Genomic DNA, 9,218 nt, shown 5'->3' with positions numbered 1-9,218 from the left:
CACATAAGTACAATACAAAATTAAATTTTAAAAGCAATCCCTAAAAATAAAAAAGCAATGTGAAACAGCTGAAACAAACTATGTACCAAGTTCTTGGAATAACCACACAAAGAGGAACGGTTCCATATGATTTCAATTAAACACCGTAATTTGACTACATTCCTAGAGGGATAAATGCTAAGGACGGAAAGATTATAAAAGTGTCTTGGTAATGTTGATGCTGAAATTTTGACATTGTTGTGTGTGAGTGTGGGATAAAGCAAATGAATATTTATGTTGGTGTTGGGAATCACAAATTTTGGCATGGAAAAAAAGAGTTGCAGGTACAATATAGATGAAATTAAGTACAAATCTTTTGTATTTCTGAAATTGCAATGAAACTATCAGTATTAATTTGTGTATTTCATCTTTAAAAGAATCTGTTTTCTAGTTTTGAACACTGAAGAGATCTAAAAACAATGATCAACACAGTAGCAATGATCATCACTGGTGTCCAGGCTGTAGTTTTTAAGTAGCATTTCCATTAAAAAGAACCGGGGATTTTGGAAAAATAGCTATTACCAAAACTGGGGCAAAAAAGTGCAATATAAGTTTAGAACATCTTGTTATACTAAGAACTAAGGAAGCTTTCAAGTGCTACTGTGGGCTTCTCAAAAGGACACAAGAGTTACTTAAAGAGGGACAGTTTGATCATCAATAAGAATAGCAATTGCAATGGATCAAAACTTTCACTGGATTTAAACATATTATTGTGAGACAAACATAATATTGTAAAAATTATGTATATTGTCAGGTGGGTACTAGACTTATCGGGGGGGTCACTTCATAAATTATACTTCTATAAATATCTAATGACTATGCTGTACATCTGAAACTAACATAAAACAATATTAAATGTCAACTATAATTTAAAAAATAGTCATGGGATAGCATAGGGAATATAGTCAATAGTATTATAATAACTATGTACAGTGTCAGATGGGTCATAGACTTATTGGGGTTGTCATTTTGTGAGGTATATAAATGTCTAGTCATTATGTTGTTTTGTACACCTGAAACTAATAAAAAAAGAAATAAAGCCAATCCTGGAGGTGGGGGTGAGGAATCATGCTCAAGTGCTTTGCTGAAGCAAACATGATTCTTATGGTAAAAACCAAACAAACATTATTGGATTTCATGGATCAAAGCATCTTACTGATATGTTCACTCTATGTGCTAATTTTGATTTTAAAAATAAAGGTCATTGGTCACCTTCAGATCTCTTTTTGACATATTAGGGAACTAATAGGTATTTCAAAAGCTATAGTATGATGGGAAATAATGTGGCTTTTATCCTGTCTTTTCTACATGAAATGCACATCATGATAATCAAATGATTGATAAGGGGAAGTTCTTCCTTCGAGAAGCATATTAGCTAGTAACTGAAGGAGAAATGATAAAATTATAACTACTATACTGCAGCCACTAATGAAATACTGAATCCTGACAATGATCATCAGTGACTAATAACAAAACAAAAAGAGAGAAAAGCAGCCTTTTTCTGCCTTCTAATGGATGCTCACAACACCACCTATTAAACATTATTGCCTAAAAAATTGAAACAGAATAAGATCAAGACTTTAGCTTTAATGACTAATTTATCAGAAATAAGGGGACAGATAAACAATATCATGAGACACAATTAGCAAAATCTAGACTGTGGAAAATATTATGGGACATATGACAGTTTATTCAACAAAAATTTGCAAGAAAAAAATTAGATGTGGGAACTAAAAGATACTTCAAATAAGTAAATCAATTGCTATATATAGATCTTATTTGGATTCTGATTCAATCAACACACTGCAAAGACACAAATATGAGACAATGATGGAAATTTTAATATTGACTATTTGATGATAGTAAGAAATTATTGATTATTTTTACACATGATATTGGTATTGTCATTATCTTTTTGAGGTAAGCACTGAGATATTTGCAGATGACATGATAAAATGTCTTGGATTTGCTTTAAAATAAGAAAGTAGTATGGGATGGGGAGGACAGTGAGTGTAACAGTGGATGAAACAAGATTGGCCATGAATTAGTTGAAGCTAGGTGATGTGATGACTGCAGGCATCATCAAATCATGATAAGCAGGCTTAACTCTCTCAAATATGAGGAATAGGACACAGAGAAAAGAAAGCAATGTTTTAATTTTTTCAAAGTTTACCAACATGCTTCAAAGTTCATGAGTAATCTTTAAGGACTCTAAAGCTCAATTATAATTTCAAAAATACAGTTTATTTCTTTTTAAAATCTATTAATATCATCAATTAGACATGAGAACTTCCATAAGAAATTTGAATTTTAAGTCAGTATTTAGTGATGAATTATACAATCCTAAATATATGGGCTTGTTAGAAAAGGTGACATTTTCAATTGTAATATTTATGTATGAGTCATCTGTTGTATTAGAGTGCACTGTTGATAGTAGACTAGGTTTTAGATAAATTGTATTTACTACAGACTCTGTGCTTTCTTTCTTGGTAAGCTTGACGGGTGCTAGCATAAACACTGCTCATTTGTTGTCTTTTGCAAAGCAAAACTTTTCTGTGCAGATGGCTAAAAGTCTACTCTTTTATCCCTGACCTTCCTGGGACCTTTGTCCTCATCAGCAATCTCCTCCTTGACTGCCTCACTGTCATCTCAAATGGAATCTACCAGTCCTCTTATTTCTTCTGAAGTTCTCTCTGACAAAGCCTAGGACTCGATGACCCCAGTCCCAGGAAATACTCTTTGTGTTTTTCTTTCTTTGCCTATGATTGCAGGTCATCTGGGAAACTGTTTACAGTTTCACATGTCACCAGCCACTAACTGAAAAGGAAGAAAAGTAAAACTATCTTTCCTTTGAACTCTGTGGAGATACAGATATTTTTAAACTCTGAAAGACAGGAAGGGAGGGCCTCACTGAAACCTTTAACTTCGTTGTCACAAGGTTCGCTACTCTTCTTATTTCAGGGTGGTGCTGAATTGATTTCAACAGTATCTTAATTAGTAGTATAAATTTATGATGAATAGTAAGTGTATTACTTTTTAGAATTTTATTAAATGGATAAGCTAAAATCACTAAAGCATGCTTGGGAGTTAAATAGTTTTGAATCGAATGTGATAATTTATGTAATTAATAGATAAATCTGTGCCACCCTCCAAACAGATTAATTGAATTAATTTTGATAACCTTATTCCTCAGATTTTTCTTTGTGTGCAAGCACATTAATAATAGACATTATGCCTTGTATTAGTAAAGCATTACTATATTCAAACCATTTACATTTATGTTATCTCATCTTATAAGGTAGGTAAAGCAAATATTTGTGGACTTATCTGATGCTTGGGAACCTGCTACAATCTCATTCTTCTTACAGACAGAATTCAGTTCCTTGCAGCTGTAGAACTCATGGAAGCTTTCATCTTCTTTGAGGTCAGTGGGGGACTGTATCCCTAGTGTTTCATCCTCTTTTATGAACTCCTCTCATTAATTCAGACCCACCCAAAACAATCCCTGTTTTTTTGTTAACTCAAAATCAACTGATTAGTAATCTAATTACAGGAGTGAAACCGCAAACTCAAAGGGAGGAAACTACAGGGCATGTATACCAGGAGGTGCTAATCTTGGGTCTATCTTGGAACTCTGCTAACTACAACCTGCATACTGAAAAGTTGAAAAGATTGTTGTGAGAAATTAAAGAACTAAATAAATTGAGAGAATTAGTATGCTCATGACTTGGAAGCCTCGATATTGGAAAGATATCAATTCTTTCCAAATTGACTTATAGATTCAATGCAATCCAAATTAAAATCCTAGCAGAATTTTCTGTAGACTTTGATAAGCTGATTCTAAAATTCAAATAGAAATGTGAAGGACTTAGAATAGCCAAAACAGCTTTGAAAAAATAAGATCAAAGTTGGAGTACTAACACTACCTAATTTCAAAGCGTATCATAAGGATACAGTTATCAAGCCAATGTGGTATTGCCATCAGGATAGACAAAAAGATCAATGGAACAAAATAGAGATTCAAAAATAGACCCACATGTATATAGACAGCTGCTTTTTACCTTCATTTATTCCTTTCCTGATGCTGTTCTTTCTTTATGTAAATCTGAGTTTCTGACCTATATAATTTTCCTTCTTTTTGAAGAATTTCTTTTACATTTCTTGAAAGGATTTCACTATTTTTTTTCTCAATCATTTCTCTGTTTACAATTTCATTGATTTCTGATCTTAAATATTTTTTTTTCCATTTGCTTTGGATTCCATTCTTTTTCTATTGTTCCTTAGGCTTGAAGCTTGGATCATTGATTTGAGACATAGCTTTTTCTAGCATAAATGTTTAATGCTATAAATTTCCTTCTAAACACTGCTTCAACTGTATACCACACATATTGATATGTTGTATTTTTATTATTCTTTCAATTCAGAATGTTTTATATCCATGAGTTATTTAGAAGTGTGTCATTTATTAGGTTATTCCTTTCTAGTTCAATTCCATTTTTGTCAGATAACATATTTGTACAATTTCACTTGATTTTATTTTGTTAAGCTTTGTTTTTGCATTCAGGATATGGTCTATCTTGATGAATATTCCACATGCACTTAAAAAGGACGTGTATTTTACTGTTGTTTTGTGGAAGGTTCTATAAATATCAAATCAAGTAGGACATATTCAATGATAGTGCTACTCAGGTCTTCTATATCTGTATTAGCCAGCTCCAGCTGCTATAACAAAATACTATAAAATAGGTGGCTTAAAAAGCAGAAATTTATTCTTTTTATTTTCCTTTTTATGGCAGAGTAATATTCCATTGTATATATGTACCACAATTTCTTTATCCATTTATCATCTATTGATGGGCATTTCAGTTGTATCCATACCTTGACTATTGTAAATAACACTGCAGTGTACATAGCGGTGCATATATCTTGTTGAATTAGTGGAATTTAAAGAAAAAAATAAATGAACAAACAAAACAGAAATAAACTCATAAATACAGAGAACGAACTGATGGTTACCACATGGGAGAGGGTGGGGGGGGGGCTGGGTGAGAAAGGTGAAGGGATTAAGAAGTACAAATTGGTAATTACAAAACAGTCATGGGGGATATAAATTACAGTATGGGGAATATGAGGTGTGATAAAAGAATACCGTGTTTAAATTAAAAAAATATTAGAGTAAAAGACACATTACCATTAATCCCCCTCACTTCCAACACATTTATCCCATCGTTCTTGCCACTTTCGGAAGCAGTTCTGTGAGTCCTCTTTCATGAGTGTCTTTAGTTGCGCTGTCATGGCTGCTTCAATGTCCTGAATCGATTCAAAATGTTTACATTTCATGGTCATTTTAAATTTGGAGAAGAGCCAAAAGTCTCACAGTGCCAGATCTGGTGAATAAGGTGGATGAGGACACACTGTAATGTTTTTATTTGACAGAAATTGCCATATACCGGAAGTGATGTGTGACATGGAGCATTGTCATGATGGATGAAACTGTTTTCCCATTTCATGTTAATGCGTTGTTTGTGATCCATGATTTATGGCACACTTTAAAACACACCTACTCTCAACCAGCTCACACTCGACTGACTGCACTGAACAAGTTGAAACTTGTCACACACTGTTACTAAGGTTTCACGCACCAATTTCCATATTGAAGATCCCTGCCTTTCCATTGGATGGCACTCGGCAGCAGCACTCACCGTATATTTTGATCACACCTCATATAGTCAATAATATTGTAAAATCTATATATATTGTCAGATGAGTACTAGACTTATGGGGGGATCATTTCATAAATTATGTGAATGTCTAACCACTATGCTGTACATCCAAAACTAATATAAAATAATATCGAATGTCAACTATAGTTGAAAAAATAGTCACAGGGATATATAGTACAGCATAGAGGATATAGTTAATATTCTAGTAACTATAATAACTACATACAGTGTCAGATGGGTCATAGACTTATTGGGGTTATCATTTTGTGAGGTATATAAATGTCTAATGACTATGTTGTGTTGTACACCTGAAACTAATGAAGCACAGAAATGTTTTCTCATAGTTCTGGAGGCTGGGAAGTCTAAAATCAAGGTGCTGGCTAATTCGTTTTCTGGTGAGGAAGGGCTCTCTTCTTGGTGTATAGGTGGCCCCCTTCTTTCTGTGTGTTCGCATGGTAGCCTTTCCTTGGTGCAGGGAGAGAGAGAGAGAGAGAGAGAGAGAGAGAGAGAGAGAGAGAGAGAGAGAGAGAGAGAGACAGAGAGACAGAGAGACAAGAACTCTTTTTTCCTCCAATCTAATTGGATTGGGACTCCACCCTTATGAACTCATTTAACCTTAATTACCTTCCAAAAGCTCTATCTGCAAATAGCCATATTGGGACTTAGGGCTTTAACATATGGATTTTTGTGTGTGGGGTGGAATTCAGTCCACAGCAATATCCTTGCTAATTTTCTAATTATTCTGTCAGTTATTGAGAAAGGATTGCTAAATCTGACTCTAATTGTGAATTCATTTATTTCTCATTCCTGATCCATTTTTGCTTCATGTATTTGAAGCTGTATTGGTAGTGCATAGATTTTTAGGATTGTTATGTCTTCTTGGCGAACTTACTTTTGTAATTATGTAATGTTCCTCTTTATTGTTGGTAGTTTATCTTGTTCTGAAGTCTTCTTTATTAGATACTAATATACTTACTCCAACTTTCTTTCGATCAGAGTTTGCATGGTATATCTGGTATTCTGTCCTGTTTTTTCATTTCCCCTTTCCTGTCTATCTTATTTTGGATTATTTGAATTTCCTTTGGTATTACATTCTAATTTATGTATTTTTGGCTATATTTGTTTGCATAGTTGCATAGATTTCTATGGTCATTATATATATATATATATATATATATATATATATATGAAGGTCAGATAATTAAGTTCCTGAACTCACCCTAGAAAAAGTGCTACATACCTCATTGCTGAATATCACTACAGTCACCTTCAAAGTACTCCCCTTAGGAAGCTGTGCACTGATGCCAGTGCCCAGTCCACCCTTCAAAGAAATTTTGGAACTCTTTTTCTGGAATGGCCATCAGAGCTGTTGTCGTATTACCCTTGATGTCCTGAATGTCATCAAAATGTCTTCCTTTCAATATTTTTTTTATCTTCAGGTAAAGAAAGAAGTCACTGGGGGCCAGATCAGGTGCATAGGGAGTGTGTTCCAATACAGTTATTTGTTTACTAGGTAAAAACTCCCTCATAGACAGTGTCATGTGAACTGGTACATTGCTTTGATGCAAGAGCCATGAATTGTTGGTGAAAGTTCAGGTGGTTTTTGTCTAATTTTTTCATGCAGCCTTTTCAGCACTTCCAAATAGTACTAAACTTTGTTAACTGTTTGCCCAGTTGGTACAAATTCATAATGAATAATGCCTCTGATATAAAAAAAGGTTGGCAACATCATTGCAACAAGTTCGCGAACTTAATTGTCAGACCTTGCGCGCGCATTTGTGTGTGTGTGTAGCCTTTCTATTTAAAGACAGTATTTCACTACTTCAAGTAAAATGTAGAAGCTTTACAACAATATATGTCCCTTTTCCATTTATATAGTTGTCATATGTATTATACTTGTATCTACACACTTGAAAACTCAATCAGACATTGTAATTTTTGTTTTCACAGTCATATATACTTTATTATTTTTCTTTTTTATTTTTCAATTACAGTTGACATTCAATATTATTTTATATTAGTTTTAAGTGTATAGCATAGTGGTTAGACATTTATATAATTTATGAAGTGATCCCTCAATTAGTCTAGTACCCACTTAGCACTGTACAGTTTCACAACATTATTGATTATATTCCCTGTGCTGTACTTTTTTACATCCCATGACTATTTCGTAAGTGCCAATTTGTACTTAATCACTTCACGTTTTTCAGCCAGCTGTCCAACCCCCTCTCATCTGGCAACCATCAGTTTGTCCTGTGTATCTATGAGTCTGTTTCTGTTTTCCTTATTTGTTCATTTTCTTCTCTAGATTCCATAAGTAAGATCATATGGTATTTCTCTATCTCCATCTGACTTATTTCACTTATCATAATACCCTCTAGGTTCATCCATGTTGCTGCAAGTGGTAGGATTTCATTCCTTTTAATGACCAAGTGCTATTTTATTGTATATATGTATCACCTGTCCTTTATCCAATCATCTGTTCACAGGCACTTAGGTTGCTTCCATATCTTGGCTATTGTAAATAGTGCTCTAGTGAACATAGGGGTCCATGTATCTTTTTGAGTTAGTGTTTTGGATATTTTGGATAAGTACTCAGAAGTGGAATTGCTGAGCCATAGGTAATTCTACTATCATTGTTTTTGAGGAACCTCCAAACTGTTTTCCATAGTGGCTGCATCAATTTGCAATCCCAGCAACAGTGCTTGAGGGTTCCCTATTCTCCACATCCTCACCAACATTTGTTTGTGAATGTATTGATAATAACCATTCTGACAGGTGTGAGGTGGTATCTCATTGTGCTTGTAATTTGCATTTCTTTAATGATTAGTGGTGTTGAGCATGTTTTCATATGTCTATTGACCATCTGTATGTCCTCTTTGGAGAAATGTATGTTCAGGTCCTCTGCCCATTTTTAAATTGGATTGGTTTTTTTTTTGGCGTTGAGTTGTATAATTTCTTTTTAAAATTCGGATATTATTATAACTCTTTACCAGATGTATCATATGCAAATATCTTCTCCCATTTACTAGGTTGTCTTTTCATTTTGTTGTTGGTTTTCTTTGCTGTGCAAAAACATTTTAGTTTGATAAAGTCTCATTTGTTTATTTTTCTTTTGTTTTCCTTGCCTGAAGTGATATATCAGAAAAAATATTACTATGAGCAATGTCAAAGATTTTACTGCCTATGTTTCTTGTAGGAGTTTTATGTTTTCGGGTCTTACATTTAAGTCTTTAATCCATTGTGAATTTATTCTTGTATACAGCATAAGAATGTGGTCTAGTTTCTTTTTTATTTTTGCATACGATTTTATGATTTATCAGTTGTATACATTATATATTTACTGCCTATTATGGAAAATGAGAATTTCACTCACTTATGTGTTTCTTCTCTCCTCAGCTGACCAAAAAAATTCTCTCTCTCTCTCTCTCTCTCTCTCTCTCTCTCTCTCTCTCT

Source organism: Hipposideros armiger, unplaced genomic scaffold (genome assembly GCF_001890085.2).
Source record: "Hipposideros armiger isolate ML-2016 unplaced genomic scaffold, ASM189008v1 scaffold_7, whole genome shotgun sequence".
Lineage (NCBI taxonomy): Eukaryota > Metazoa > Chordata > Mammalia > Chiroptera > Hipposideridae > Hipposideros > Hipposideros armiger.
This window is presented reverse-complemented; position numbering follows the sequence as displayed.